Here is a 14,725-nt window from a genome sequence, read left to right on the forward strand (position 1 = left end):
CTTTCTTTTCTCCTCCCCCAAACAAAGGGACAATATAACCCCAGAAGAAATACCAGCTGTCATCCCAGAAGGCAAATGCTACTTATAACAATACATGGAAATGGTGATACTTTTGTCCTATGCTTTTGCTTTTTGCTGATGTTTACAACAATAAAAATCAGAATTCAGTGTCAACTATAACTTTCTACAGATTCATGGGTGTAGAACATCACTTGAAGAGAAATGTCCTAGAATATTACTTGTAATGTTAGTATAATAAACTGGTATTCTGACATTTAGGAGCTTAAAACAGCAATCATTTACTATTTCTCCATTTCAGTAGCTCAGGGTCTGGGTGTGGCTTCATGAATTGCCCTCTGGCTCAAGGTCTCTCAGGAGCTGCCGTCAAGGTGGTGGCTGCTGGGTCTTAGTGAGCTGAAAGATGTGCTCAGAGGGAAGGGTTTTGTGACACATCCTGAGGTGGCTGTGGGGAGGACTTGGGTGCTGCTGTCGGCAGTAGCGAGAGGGATTACTTCCTTGCTGCACAGGACTCAGGCTACTGCTAGTGTGACAGCTTGCTTCAGCTTGTGTGTGTGTGTGTGTGTGTGTGTGTGTGTGTGTGTGTGTATAGAAAGAATGGCTCATAATCTTTTTGTGGGCTAATGTATTGGTAGTCCCCAAGACCCACTGCAAGTTTGATGATTTGTTAGCACTCACAGGCCTCAGCATATAGCCATGTTCATGGCTCTGATTTATAACTTTTAAAAGGTAGAGCAAAATCAGCAAAGAGAAAAGGTGCATGAGGTGAAACGCAGGGAAAACTAGGCTCAAGTCCTCTTCCAGGTGATTCACACAGGACAGACTCAGTTCCCCTGCATCATGAGTTGTAACCTGAGTCAGATGCAGTCTACCAGACCACTCATTAAAGACTGTTCCAGTGTTTCTATTGTGGGCCGATCTCCAGGCACTCTAGGTCTAGAATGTACCAAAACTCCAGACTTCTAGAAGAAAGGCCAATGTTCATTATTACCATGTCATTTTCATAAACAGTTTAGGTACAGGAAATCATTCATATTAGGGAATGGTGGAAAACTTCATTTATAAAATCTTAGTTCCCAAGTCCCTGCTAAGGGCCAATCTCCTTCCTGTGTAGGCCTCTAAAAGGAGATCAGTCAGACCAGCTATGTCAATTCTTCCCTGCACATCTAATTGCAGAGTGACATCCTTGCTCTTTCTATAATTAGAAGCACACAGGTCCAGCCCACAGCAAAGGGTGGAGGAGAAGGGCTTACACAAGGGACAAAGGTCAAGAGAGAATGGGTTGCTGGCTAGGACTTCCAATACCCAGGCTGATTTAACTTTTCTCATCTGTGTTTTCTAATGACACATAGAACTCTTATAATAAGAAAAAGCATTACATATAGAGCTTTTGTGGAAAAAAACTAGGATTTCTATAGGTACCATCTACATTCACAGTATAGATTTTTTAAAAAAATTTATTTTATTGGTACATTTCAGGTAAACAGTATAATGACATTCATCATTGGAAATTTGCACCATTACATAATCTTTCTTGGTTCTTATTTTTTCCCATTCCCCTGCCCTCCCTAGAAGGCTTCTGTCCATCCCTATTTAACAAAAATTTTGTTTCCATTTTTCCATTTTCTCATATTAATTCCATTCCCTTATTTGCTTTTCCCTAACCCTCCCACTTCCCCTTCCCCTTTGCCCTTTTTCTTCCTATGTCGCATTATCTATTATACCATTTAGTCCGTATTTACACTTTCAGTTTCTCACACTAGAGACATTATTTGGTATTTACACGTGTGTCCTATTTATCTCATTAAAAGTATTGCCTCAATGTGCATCTATTTAGCAATAAATGTCTCTAATTTCTCATTTTTGATGGCTGAGTAGTACTCCATTATGTAAAAAAAACACATTTTCTTTATCCAGTCTCCAGTTGATGGGCATTTGGGCTGTTTCCAAGTTTTAGCTATTACAAATTGTGCTGCTGTGAACATGGGTGCACATATATCACTGTGGTGTGATTCTTTTAATTCTCTGGGGAAGATACCCAGCAAGAGACTAGCTGGGTCAAATGGGACTTTCAGTCCTAGCTCTTTGAGGTATCTCCATACTGATTTCCACAGTGGTTGCACCAGTCTACACTCCGATCAGCAGTGGATCAGGGTTCCTCTTTCCCCACAGCCCCGCCAGCATTTGTTATTGGTTGATTTCATGATAGCAGCCATTCTTTTTGGAGTAAAGTGGAATCTCAGCATTGTTTTCATTTGCGTCACTCGAATGACCAGTGATGTTGAACATTTCTTCATGTTTATTTACTATTTCTACTCTTTTATGTGAGAAATGTCTGTTCATTTCAGATGCCCATTTTTGGATTGGATCTTTAAATTTAGGAGGTCTGATTTTTTAAAGTTCTTTATAGATTCCAGAGAGTAGAACTTTGTCTGAGGGATGGCTGGTGAAAATTTTTTCCCACATTATGAGTTCTCTTCAAACTGCTGGTGGTTTCTCTTGCTGTGCAGAAACTTTTTCTTAAGAAGAGATCCCAATTGTTGATCCCACTTGTTGCTATCTTTTCTTCAGTGAGGGTGTTTGGCTCCTGTGTCAAAGATGATGTGGCTGAGTGTGTCTGGAGTTGTTTCTGCATCTTCTAATCTGTTCCACCGGTCCTCTGGTCTCTTCCTTTGCTAGTACCATGCTGTTTTTATCATACTAGCTTTGTAGTATAGTTTCAAGTTTGGGATTGTAGTACCCCCTGCCATGTCTCTGTTACCTAGAATTGATTTTGAATTCTGGGTGTCTTCTTGTTCCAAATGAATTTTTGGATTGTTTTCTCAAGGTCTGTGAAGTATGCTGCTGGGATCTCAATTGGAATTGCATTAAATCTATATAGCAGTTTTGGAAGTATAGCCATTTTCACTATATTAATCCTTCCTACCCAGGAGCAAGGGATGTCTTTCCATTTCTGGATATCCTCTTCAATCTCTTTTTTTCAAAGTGGTATAGTTTTCAGAGAGGAGGTCTTTGATTTCTTTTCTTAGGTTGATTCCTAGGTATTTCAGTTTTTTGGATGCTATTGTGAAAGGAATTATTTGCCCTATTTCTCTCTCAGTGAGTCTGTTCATGTGGAGGAAGGCTATTGATTTTTGTGTGTTGACCTTGTATCCAGCTACTTTACTTAATTTGGTTATTAAGTCTAGAGACTTTTGGTGGAATTCTTGGGGTCTTTGATATAGAGTATCATGTCATTTGCAAATAATGACAATTTGACTTCTTCATTTCCTATCTTTATTCCTTTTATTTCTTTTTCTTGTCTAATTGCTGTGGCTAATGTTTCCAAATCTATATTGAACAGAAGTGCTGTAGTGGACATCCTTTTCTTCCTGATTTTAGTGTGAAGGATTTCAGTTTTTGACCATTTAGTATGATACTGGCTGTTGGTTTTTCATAGATGACTTTTATCAGTTTGAGGTGGAGACCATATATTCCGATTTTTTGTAGGGTTTTTATCATAAAATCATGTTGGATTTTCTCAAATGCTTTTTCTGCATTTATTGAGATGATCATATGGTTTGTGTCCTTGACTCTAATAACATAGTGTATTACCTTCATTGATTTGTATATGTTGAACCATCCCTGCATGCCTGGGATGAATCCCAGTTGGTCAGGGTGTATGATCTTCTTCATGATCTTCTGCATTCTATTTGCCATTATCTTAGCAAGGATTTTTGCATCTGTGTTCATTAATGAGATTGGCCTATAGTTCTCTTTTTTGGTTGGGTCTTTCTTTGCTTTGGGGATCAAGGTGATGCTTCCAGGAATGAATTTGGGAGTATTGCTTTCCTTTCCATTTCGCTGAAGAGTTTAAACAGTAGTGGCAGTAGTTCCTTTCTAAATGTCTTGTAGAGTTCAGCAGTGAAGCCATCAGGACCCGGGCTTTTCTTAGTTGGTAAGATTTTTATTACATTTTCTATTTCATTGATTGACATTGGGTCGTTTAGAATTTTTAGGTCATCTTCGATCAACTTTGGTAATTCATACATATCTAGGAATCTGTCCATTCCTTCAGTATTTTCCATCTTATTAGCATATAGGTTCTTGAAGTAGGTATTGATCATATTCTGGATTTTTGCAGGGTCCATTGTAATTTCAGCCTTTTTATTTCTTTTTTTAAAAATTAATTTTATTGGTACATTTTATTGGTATATTTTAGGTATACAATTTGTTTACATTTACCATTGAGTGTTTCTACCTGTACATGATATATCTTGGTTCTTATTTTTTCCCCATTACCTGTGCACCCTTCAGCCCCTCTGCCCTTACTTATTTACATAGATTTCATTTCCTTTTTTTTCTTTTCTCATAGTTTTTCCTTTCCCTCTTTTCCTTTCCCCTTCCCCTCCCTTCACTCCTTCGTCTTTGGACCTTTTTTCTTATTTCAAATTATCAATTATTCATTTTAATCATTTTAACTCTTGTTTACACTATCAATTTCTCACACTAGAGAAACTATTTGGTATTTACACATATGTGTCCTATTTATTTCACTTAAGAGTATGGCCTCAATATGCATCCATTTAGCTATAAATAACTCTAGTTTTTCATTCTTTATGGCTGAGTAGTACTCCATTATATAAAAAAACCACATTTTCTTTATCAAGTTTCCAGTTGATGGCCACTTGGGCTGTTTCCAAACTTTAGCTATTACAAACTGTGCTGCTATGAACATGGGTGCACATGTATCACTGTAGTATGATTCTTTTAATTCTTTGGCGAAGATACCCAGCAGGGGAATAGCTGGGTCAAATGGGACCTCTAGTCCTAGTTCTTTGAGGTATCTCCATACTGATTTCCACAGTGGTTGCACCAGTCTGCACTCCCACCAACAATGGAGAAGGGTTCCTTTCTCCCCACAACCCTGCCAGCATTTGTTATCTGTTGATTTCTTGATAGCAGCCATTCTTTCTGGGGTGAGGTGGAATCTCAGGGTTGTTTTCATCTGCATCTCTCAAATAATGAGTGATGTTGAACATTTTTTCATATATTTGTTTGCTGCTTTTACTTCTTTGTCTGAGAAATGTCTGTTCATTTCAGATGCCCATTTTTGAATTAGGGTTTTGAATTTGGGGGGTCTGATGTTTTTAAATTCTTTATATATTCTAGATAGGAGTCCTTTGTCTAGGGTACAGCTGCTAAAAGTTTTTTCCCATATTGTAGGTTGTCTGTTAGCTCTGTTGGTGGTTTCTTTTGCAGTGCAGAAGATTTTTAATAAGATGAGATTCCAGTTGTTGATTCTTTCTGCTAGTTCCCGTGCTGCTGAGGTTTTGTTCATGAAGTATTTTCCTATGCTAATATCTTCAAGAGTTCTACCTAACTTATCTTCCAGCAAGTTTAGTGTTTCTGTCTTAATATTTATATCTTTAAGCCACTTTGATCTTAGTTTAGTGCATAGTGATAGGTATGGGTCTAGTTTTAATCTTTGGCAGGTTGAAATCCAGTTTATCTAACACCATTTATTAAATAGGCTATCTTTCCTCCAATGATGATGGTTGGCTCCTTTGTCAAAGATAAGGTGGCTGAGCATTTCTGGAGTTGTTTCTGCATCTTCTAATCTATTCCACTGATCCTCAGATCTGTTCCTTTGGCAGTACCATGCTGATTTTATCACAGTAGCTTTGTAATATAGTTTCAAGTTGGGGATTGTGATACCCTCAGCCATGTCTCTGTTGCCCAGAATTGCTTTAGCTATTCTAGGTCTCTTATGGTTCCAAATGAATTTTTGGATTGTTTTCTCTAGTTCTGTGAAGGATATTGTTGGAATTTCAATTGGCATTGTATTGAATCTATACAGTAGTTTTGGAAGTATGGCCATTTTTACTATATTGGTTCTTCCTACCCAGGAGCAAGGGATGTCTTTCCATTTTCTTGTATCTTCTTTGATCTCTTTTTTCAGAGTGCTGTAGTTTTCAGTGTAGAGGTTTTTTGCTTCCTTTGTTTGATTGAGTCCTAGATATTTCATTTTTTGGATGCTATTGTAAAAGGAATTGTTTCCCTAATTTCTCTCTCAGTGAGTCTGTTATTTGTGTACAAGAAGGCTATTGTTTTTTGATTGTTGACCTTGTATCCAGCTACTCTACTGAATCTGTCAATTAAGTCTTGAAGTCTTCTGGCAGATTTTTTTGGGTTTTCTATGTAAAGTATATTGTCAGCAAATAAAGATAGTTTAACTTCTTCTTTTCCTGAATCTGTCAATTAAGTCTTGAAGTCTTCTGGCAGATTTTTTTGGGTTTTCTATGTAAAGTATATTGTCAGCAAATAAAGATAGTTTAACTTCTTCTTTTTCTATCTTTATTCCTTTTACTTCTTTCTCTCTTCTAATTGCTGTGGCTAATGTTTCCAGGGCAATATTGAACAGGAGTGGTGATAGTGGGCATCCTTGTCTTGTCCCTGATTTTAGCATGAAAGTTTTCAGTTTTTGACTATTTAGCATGATGTTGGCTGCTGGTTTTTCATTGATAGCCTTAATCAGGTTAAGATAAAGACCTTCTATTCCAATTTTCTGTAGGGTTTTTATCATGAATGGGTGCTGGATTTTGTCAAATGCTTTTTCTGCATCTATTAAGATGATCATATGGTTTTTGTCCATGAATATGTTAATATGGTATATTACATTTATTGATTTACGAATGTTCAACCATCCTTACATCCCTGGGATAAATCCGACTTGGTCAGGGTGTATGATCTTCTTGATGACCCTCTATATTCTGTTTGCCAGTGTCTTGCTGAGGATTTTTGCATCTATGTTCATTAGGGAGATTGGCCTGTAATTCTCTTTTTGGCTTGGGTCTTTCCCTGGTTTTGGAATCAAAGTAACACTTGCTTCCAGGAATGAATTTGGAAGTATTGCTTCCCTTTCATTTTCCTTGATGAGTTGAAAGAGTAGTGGCGTTAGTTCTTCTTTAAATGTTTTGTAAAATTCAGCAGTGAACCCATCTGGACCTGGGATTTTCTTTGTTGGTAAATATTTTATTACATTTTCAATTTCACTCATTGTAATTGGGGTGTTTAGAATTTCTATATCTTCTTCATTTAACTTTGACAATTCGTATGTATCTAGGAATCTGCCCGTTTCTTCTCTGTTTTCCATTTTATTGGAGTAGAGGTTCTTGAAGTAGGTATTGATGATCCTCTGGATTTCTGTTGGATCTGTTGTGACTTCACGTTTTCATTCTTAATTGCATGTATTTGTGCCTTTTCTTTCCTTTTTTTTTGATAAGGTTTGCTAAAGGTTTATCGATTTTATTTATTCTTTCAAAAAACCAACTCTTTGATCATTGATTTCTTGTATTGTTCTGTTAGTCTCCATTGCATTGATTTCTCCTTGGATCTTTATAATTTCCTCTCTTGTACGAGCTTTGGATTCGTTATGCTCTTCTTTTTCTAGGAGCTTGAGGTTCTGCATTAGGTTATTTATCTGAGATTTTTCTGTTTTCCTAATATGGGCATTCACTGCTATGAATTTCCCGCATAGAACTGCTTTCATTGTGTCCCACAGATTCCTGTATGTTGTACTAGCATTATCGTTTACTTGTAGAAACTTTTAAATTTCTTCTTTAATTACTTCTGTGCCCCATTGGTTGTTTAAGCGGGTATTATTCAGTTTCCATGTGTTTGTTGGGGTTTTTGCAGTTTCTTATGTTATTGATCTCCAATTTTATTTCACTATGGTCTGATAATATACAGGGGGTAACTTCAATTCTTTTACATTTACTTAGACATGTCCTATGAACTAGAATGTGGTCTATTTTGGAGAATGACCTGTATGCAGCCAAAAAGAATGTGTTTTCTGATTTTGTGGGGTGGAACACTCTGTAAACATCTATCAAGTCCATTTGTTCAATAGCTTGGTTCAGTTCTAGAATTTCCTTGTTAACTTTTTGTCTAGATGATGGGGTCTCCCACTACAATTGTGTTAGTGTTTATTTAGTTTTTATGTCTATTAATATTTATTTTGTATAGTTGGGGGCATTCATATTTGGTGCATATATATTCAGGACTGTCATCTCTTCCTCTTGGATTGTTCCCTTCACAAGGATTTAGTGACCATCTTTGTCTCTCTTAATTAGTTTTGGTTTGAAATCTACTTTGTCTGCAAATAAGATTGCTACCCCTGGTTTCTTCTGGGTTCCTGTGGCATGGAGAACTGTTTTCCATCCTTTTACTTTCAGTCTATGAGTTTCTTTTTGAGTTAGGTGTGTTTCTTGTATACAGCATATTGTTGCATTTTCCTTTTTCATCCATTCTGCCAGTCTATTTCTTTTGATTGGTGGATTGAGGCTATTAACATTGAGGGTTATAATTGATAGATATTGATTTATCCTTGTCATGCTGTTTTACTTTTGTTGGCTCTTTTATTTCTTATTTTCCCCCCTTTCCCTTTAGTGTCTTACCTTGCCTAGTGGCTTCCCTCTGTTGGACCTCATGGATTTGTGATCTTCATTGCTTTTTTCTAGGATATTGTTTAGAATTGCTTTTAGCGCTGGTTTGGTGTTCATGAAATTTCTCAGGTGTTCTTTGTTGTGGAAGTATCCAATTTCCCCATCGTTTTTGAAAGATAATTTTGCAGGATACAACAGTCTAGGTTGGAAGTTATTTTCTTTAAGGGCTTAAAATACTTCAGTCCAGGCTCTCCTTGATTTGAGGGTTTGTGTTGAGAAGTCTGCTGTGATTCTAATGGGCTTTCCTCTGTAGGTGATTTGTTTCTTTTCTCTAACTGCTTGTAGGATTTTGTTTTTCTGTTGGGTTTCTGGGATCTTGACTATTATATGTCTAGATGTAGATTTTTTTTTTGATCATGGCTATTTGGAGTTCTATATGCCTCACTTATCTCTATGTCCAATTCTCTACCTCTGTCTGGGAAGTTTTCCACTATTACTTCTGTGAACAGTTTTTTTATGTCAATTGTGCTTTCTCTTGTTTTTTCATGGATTCCTATCAGTCTTATTTTATTCTTCTTTGCATCGTCTAGCAGTTGTTGGATTGATTTCTCATGGTCCCTTACTATTTAAAAAAAAAAAATCTCTTTTTTCATGGTCTCTAACCATGATTCTGTCTCCTATATCTGATATTCTATCTTCAGATTCCCTTAATCTGCTGTGGATTCTTTCAATGGAGTTTTTGATCTCCTGAATATCTGTTTGAATCTGTTTCCTGGATTCCATTTCTTTCTTATGTTGGGCGATCATAGTTTCCATTTCTTTCTTATGCTGGGTATGCATGGCTTCCAGCATGTTTCTGAGCTCATCTATTTTTTTTATCTGTTTCTGTTCTAGATCCTCTAATCATGGCTTTCACTCTGCTCACCATGTCCGTATTTATCTGGGATATTATTTCTGCTTTGAATTTTTCTAGAGCCTCATTCATCTGTTTTGTTACTTCCTGTGCTATCAGTTCAGGGTATCCAGGTGGTTGGTTATGGGACTTTTCCATCTCATTTTCCCCAGGATTTACCCTTGGTGGGGTGGAAGTCTGAGTTTGTGCCTTGCTTAAATGTCTTCTCATTTTTGTTTTTGGTACTGTCCTTGGTTTAACTCCTGGGTTGCTAGTTTGAAATTGCTTATTGTAGGTATCTTTGTTTCTTGTAATTTGAACCCTTATGGAATGATTGCTTCTCAGAGGTGTGTTCCAGATATTGCTGGTCTTTAAGTTTTGAGTCTCTAATGACTCTAAGGCTACCTCATTTTCCTTATACTAGGAAGGTTCATTGACTAGATCAATCACAACACCTTAGCCCAGGTGATACAATCAGCAACACCACTGCATCAAGTACATCTTCAAAAATGACATTTTGTGGTAGTTATTAATCTATCACCTTTAGCTGTGTGAATTAAATCAAGATCGAGGACCAACCCAACATATAGTGAATAAACACTTCAATATAACAACTTTACCCTTTGGGATGGGGAGTTAGGAGGGGTTGGGGAGGGAGGAACAGATGGGAAGAAGGATAGGGGAAGGTTAGCAGTGTGGCCAGAGGACACAGGTGAGAAGGAAAAAGAGAATAATAGGAAAATAAAGAAGAACTCTGAATGAGGACCAAAACAAGGACAAAAAGGGAAGATGAACAATGTAGGAGAGCAAGTGAGTGAGTGTAAGAGAGAGAGAGAGAATGGAAAGAGAAAAGAAAGAAGAAAAGAAAAGAAAAAACGGAGAGAAAAACAAATATTTGGAAAGAGTAGGAAAAAAAGAGAAGAGGAGCAAAAGAAAAGAAAAGAGAAAAAAAACTAATAATACTAATTTTGGGAATAAAAAAACAATGAAGATGAAGGGCCTCTTTCAGAGTACATCTCCGCTGTCACAACAGACGATGTGGGTTGCAGTGTGTAGATATAAGTCAATGAGTCTCAGCAAGCTAGTCACAGACCCATGAGATTCAGGCAGATTTCTGGCTGCAAGTCCTAAATTGAGCTCCCTGTCCTCCTGTAGGGTTGAGCTCTGCAGAGTTGTACTGCAGGTTCCAGCTGCCCTTCCCCTGAAGATAGACCCGGTCCTGATGGGAGGTGAAGATGACTCCAACTTATCCAGTACTGTGGTCTGGTGGTCCAGTGTCCTCTGAGTCTTTGTAGTGTGGAACCAGGTGTCAGCATTTTTATTTCTAATTGCATGAATTTGGGCCTTTTCTTTCCTTTTTTTGATAAGGTTAGCTAAGGGCTTGTCAATTTTCTTTATTATTTTGAAGAACCAACTCTTGGCTTTCTTGATTTTTTTGTATCATTCTCTTGGTATCCATTGCATTGATTTATGACCTGATCTTTATAATTTCCTCCCTTGTATGAGCTTTGGATGTGTCCTGCTCTTCTTTTTCTAAGAACTTGAGGTTCAGAATCAGGTTCGTAATTGAGCTTGCTCTGTTTTTCCTAATGTGAGTATTCACTGCTATGAATTTCCCTCATAAAACTGATTTCATTGTGTTCCTTAGATTCTGATATGTTGTATTGTCATTGCCATTTAATTGTAGGAATTGTCTGATTTATTCTTTAATTTCCTCTGTGACCCACTGATTATTCAGAAGTGGGTTGCGAAGTTTCCATGTGTTTATGAAATTCTGTGATTTCTTTTGCTGTTGATCTCCAATTTCATCACACTATGGTCTGATAATATACAGCGAATAACTTCAATTCCTTTCCATTTACCTAAACATGTTCTAAGAGTGAGTATGTGATCTAGTTTAGAGAACAACCCATGTGCAGCTGAAAACAATGTGTATTCTCATTTTGTGGGGTGGAACACTCTGTAAACATTGGTTAAGATCATTTGTTCAAGCATTTGATTGAGTTCTAGTATTTCATTGTTTATTTTTGTCTAGTTGATCTATCTATTTGTGGCAGTGGGATCTTTAGATCCCCCACTACTATTGTATTAGCTCTTATATGATTTTCCATCCCCTTTAGTATTTGTTTTATATAGTTGCATGCACTTGTGTTTGGTGCATATATATTAATAATTGTCATCTCTTCCTCTTGGATTGTTCCCTTTACAAGGATGTAGTGTCCTTTTTGGTCTCTATTAATCAGTGTTTGTTTTAAATCCACTTGATCCGCAAAGAGAATCACTACTCATGCTTGTTTGCGGGGTTCCTGTCCCATGGAGTATTGTTTTCCACCCTTTAACTTTTAGTCTATGAGTTTCTTTTTCAATTAATTATGTTTCTTGTATGCACCATATTGTTGGGTCTTGCTTCTTGACCCATTCTGCCAACCTATTTCTTTTGATTGGTGAATTGAGACCATTAACAATTGATGATTATAACTGATATGTATTGACGTATATTGTCATGATTTTTTCTTTTTGTTAGATTTCCCCCCCTTTGTGTTTAATTTCTTGTTTTGCATGATGCATTCATTCTGCAGGGCTTCCAGGGGTTGTAATCCTCATTGTCTTTTCCTAGGATATTGTTTAAAATTTTTTGAAGTGCTGTTTTAGTATTCATCAAGTACCTAAGGTGCTCTTTGTCATGTCTTATTTCTCCATCAATTTTGAAAAATAGTTTTGGTGGGCACATCAGTCTGGATTGGAGGTTGTTTTCCTTTAGGGCTTGAAATACCTCACTCTATGCACTTCTTTCCTTGTGACTTTGTGTTAAGAAGTCTGCTGTGATTCTGATGGGATTTCTTTGCATGTGATTTGTTTCTTTTTCTGTAACTGCTTATAGAATTTTGTTCTTCTGTTGGGTTTCTGGACTCTTAACTATTATATGCTATGTGTAGATTTTTTTTGATCACAGCTAGTTGGAGTCCTCTATGCCTCACTTATCTCTCTGTCAAGTTCTTTTCCCCTGTTTGGGAAGTTTTCTGCCATGACTTCTGTGAACAGTTTTTTAATGTCATCTGCACTCTCCTATTTCTTCATTGACTCTGATTAGTCTGATGTTATTCTTCTTTGCATTATGTAGCACCTGCTGGATTGATTTCTCATGGCCCCTTACTATTTTTAAGAAATTTTTCTTTTCCTGGTAACTAATTACAATCCTATCTTCTATATCTGAAATTCTATCCTTGCCTTGGCTCATTCTGCTGCATAAATATTCAATGCAGTTTTCAATCTCCTGGAAATCTGTTTGCATCTGTTTAATGGATTCCATTTGTTTCCTATGTTAGGATTCCATCATGTTCCTCAGCTATTGTATTTTTTTTTCTGTGTCCATTCTAGATTTATTTAACATGTCTTGTAGTATGGGCACAATCTCTGCTGTTATCTGAGAAATTATTTCTGATTTCATTTTTTCTAGGTCCTCTTTCGTTCCTTGTTCAGGGAGTCCAGGTGGTTGAGTATCAGATTTTTTCCATCTCATTGCCCTTTAGGGTTGCCTTAGGTGATCTGGAAGTCTGGTTTTGAGACTTATTTATGTCTCATTTCCAGAGAGGCAGTGTGCTGTGTCTTTGTGGAGGTGACATTTTGCTTGCCCAGTGGTCTTGAATTCTCAGTGAGCCAGTGAGCAGCCTTTACTCTGCTGCTCACCAGTACACAAATTCCTGGGTTCAGAGTGGTGGCCTTCTGGATCCTTGAGCTGACCTGTTGTCTGGATTGTCTTCTAGCTGGGGTCTGTGCACACTTGTGATGGTATCTAGGTGTGCCTCTCACTGGGGCCCTATGTAGCTGTTGTCTGGGTGGGCCTTTGGTTGGGGGCTGTGCACCCCAGTTCCTGTTGTCTGCACAGCCTTTGGCTAGTGTCAACACATTCTTATCAATGGTATTGTGCAAGCCTCTGGGTATTGCTTGTGTGCCTGTACTAGTCTTCTCCAGCTGGGTCCCTTGCTGTGGCAGAAGTATGGTGGGCCTCTGGCAGAAGCCTGGGTGCCCTTGCAACTCTTCTCTGGATGAACTCTGGTCTGGGTGGTTGTGCAGGAGCCTCGGATTGGGTCAGACCCCAGACTGGGATCTGCCTGCAACTGCACCAGGCTGCACCACACAGCAGATCCCGGGGATCTGGACACACTCACTGATGGAATGACGGGCCTCTGGAGGAATCCCACATGCCTGTGCAACTCCTCTGGAGTTGTGTCAGACCCCTGACTAGTATCCGCCTGCAGCCTCGATGGTCTGGGCCACACAGCTGCTCCCCCACAGATAGTAACTTTGTGGTCTAAGTGGTGTTAACCAAGAGATTTTTTTTAGTTGAAAGTATCTTTACTTAAACAAGTTGGGGAAGTTGGTGTTTTATCTCATCTTTCCTTTCAGGATAAATTTTATGTTAGTCAAGAAAGTGTGAAGGTAACAGGACACCACAACTTGCACTGGGTCTCTTTCTGCAGGAGGATAGTTCTTAAGAGGGCGGCCTTGGGGCACTGGGGGAAGCTGTTCATTGAAGCCCTTTGCCCTTCTTTCCCTTACAGCTTCTCTGAATTCTTAGTCCCTAAGTTCTTGTTAAATTCACTGTTTACTAAGTAACTTCTCTGGAGATTTTAATTGAAGTCAGTGTGAGTAATAGTTTAGATCTTCAGAAATTATTGGGCAAATAGAGTAAACTCTCCCCACTCCCAACTAAAGCCACTCGCTACAAATTCTAATCTTACTCATTTCATTTCATTTCATGCCCAGAAATTCCCAGATCATTTATTTTCTCAGATTTCAACGTGGAAGATAATGAAAAACAGATGAAAATGTGGAAAGCTGCCTTTGTGGTAAGAGGTAGCATCTGTGCCTCACTGCTTTGCATGTAGGGTAGAACAGTGACCCACTTGAGTGGTTCTCATTGTACAGAAAAGCAAACTTAGCACATGGCAGTCAGCAAGGACTTCAGGTGTGTCACCAGGGGAGGGTGTGGTGCTGTTGCTGGTGGCAACAGATGAGGAAAAGGATATGGCCCTGCTTACCTGCATAGATGCCACACAGAAGAGCAAGAGTCTTCATGTTCCCAAGATGGTCAGCAGCTTTGTGTTTAGATGTGAAGACTGGCAAGTTCACATCCTGGGCTCTTTTGATGATATTCCAGCGTGACCACGTGTTGAGCTTTAGTATTTGTGCCTCAAGACAAAATATCTTTCTGGCTTACTAAAAAGGACCATGGATTAGTGCTTCTAACTATTCCTAGGAACCTCTGTCCATGAGTGCTAAAAACACTGAAGGTTTGTGTATTGAAAATCCCCTCTTTTGTCTACCTATCTATTGTCTGCTTGTGGCTTCTTTTTCCTTTAATTGTTGTCCTTGGTATCTCACCTTT

The sequence above is a fragment of the Heterocephalus glaber genome, unplaced genomic scaffold (assembly GCF_053883595.1).
Source record: "Heterocephalus glaber isolate CG9 unplaced genomic scaffold, H.glaber_assembly_v1.0 deba00001118, whole genome shotgun sequence".
Taxonomy (NCBI): Eukaryota; Metazoa; Chordata; class Mammalia; order Rodentia; family Bathyergidae; genus Heterocephalus; species Heterocephalus glaber.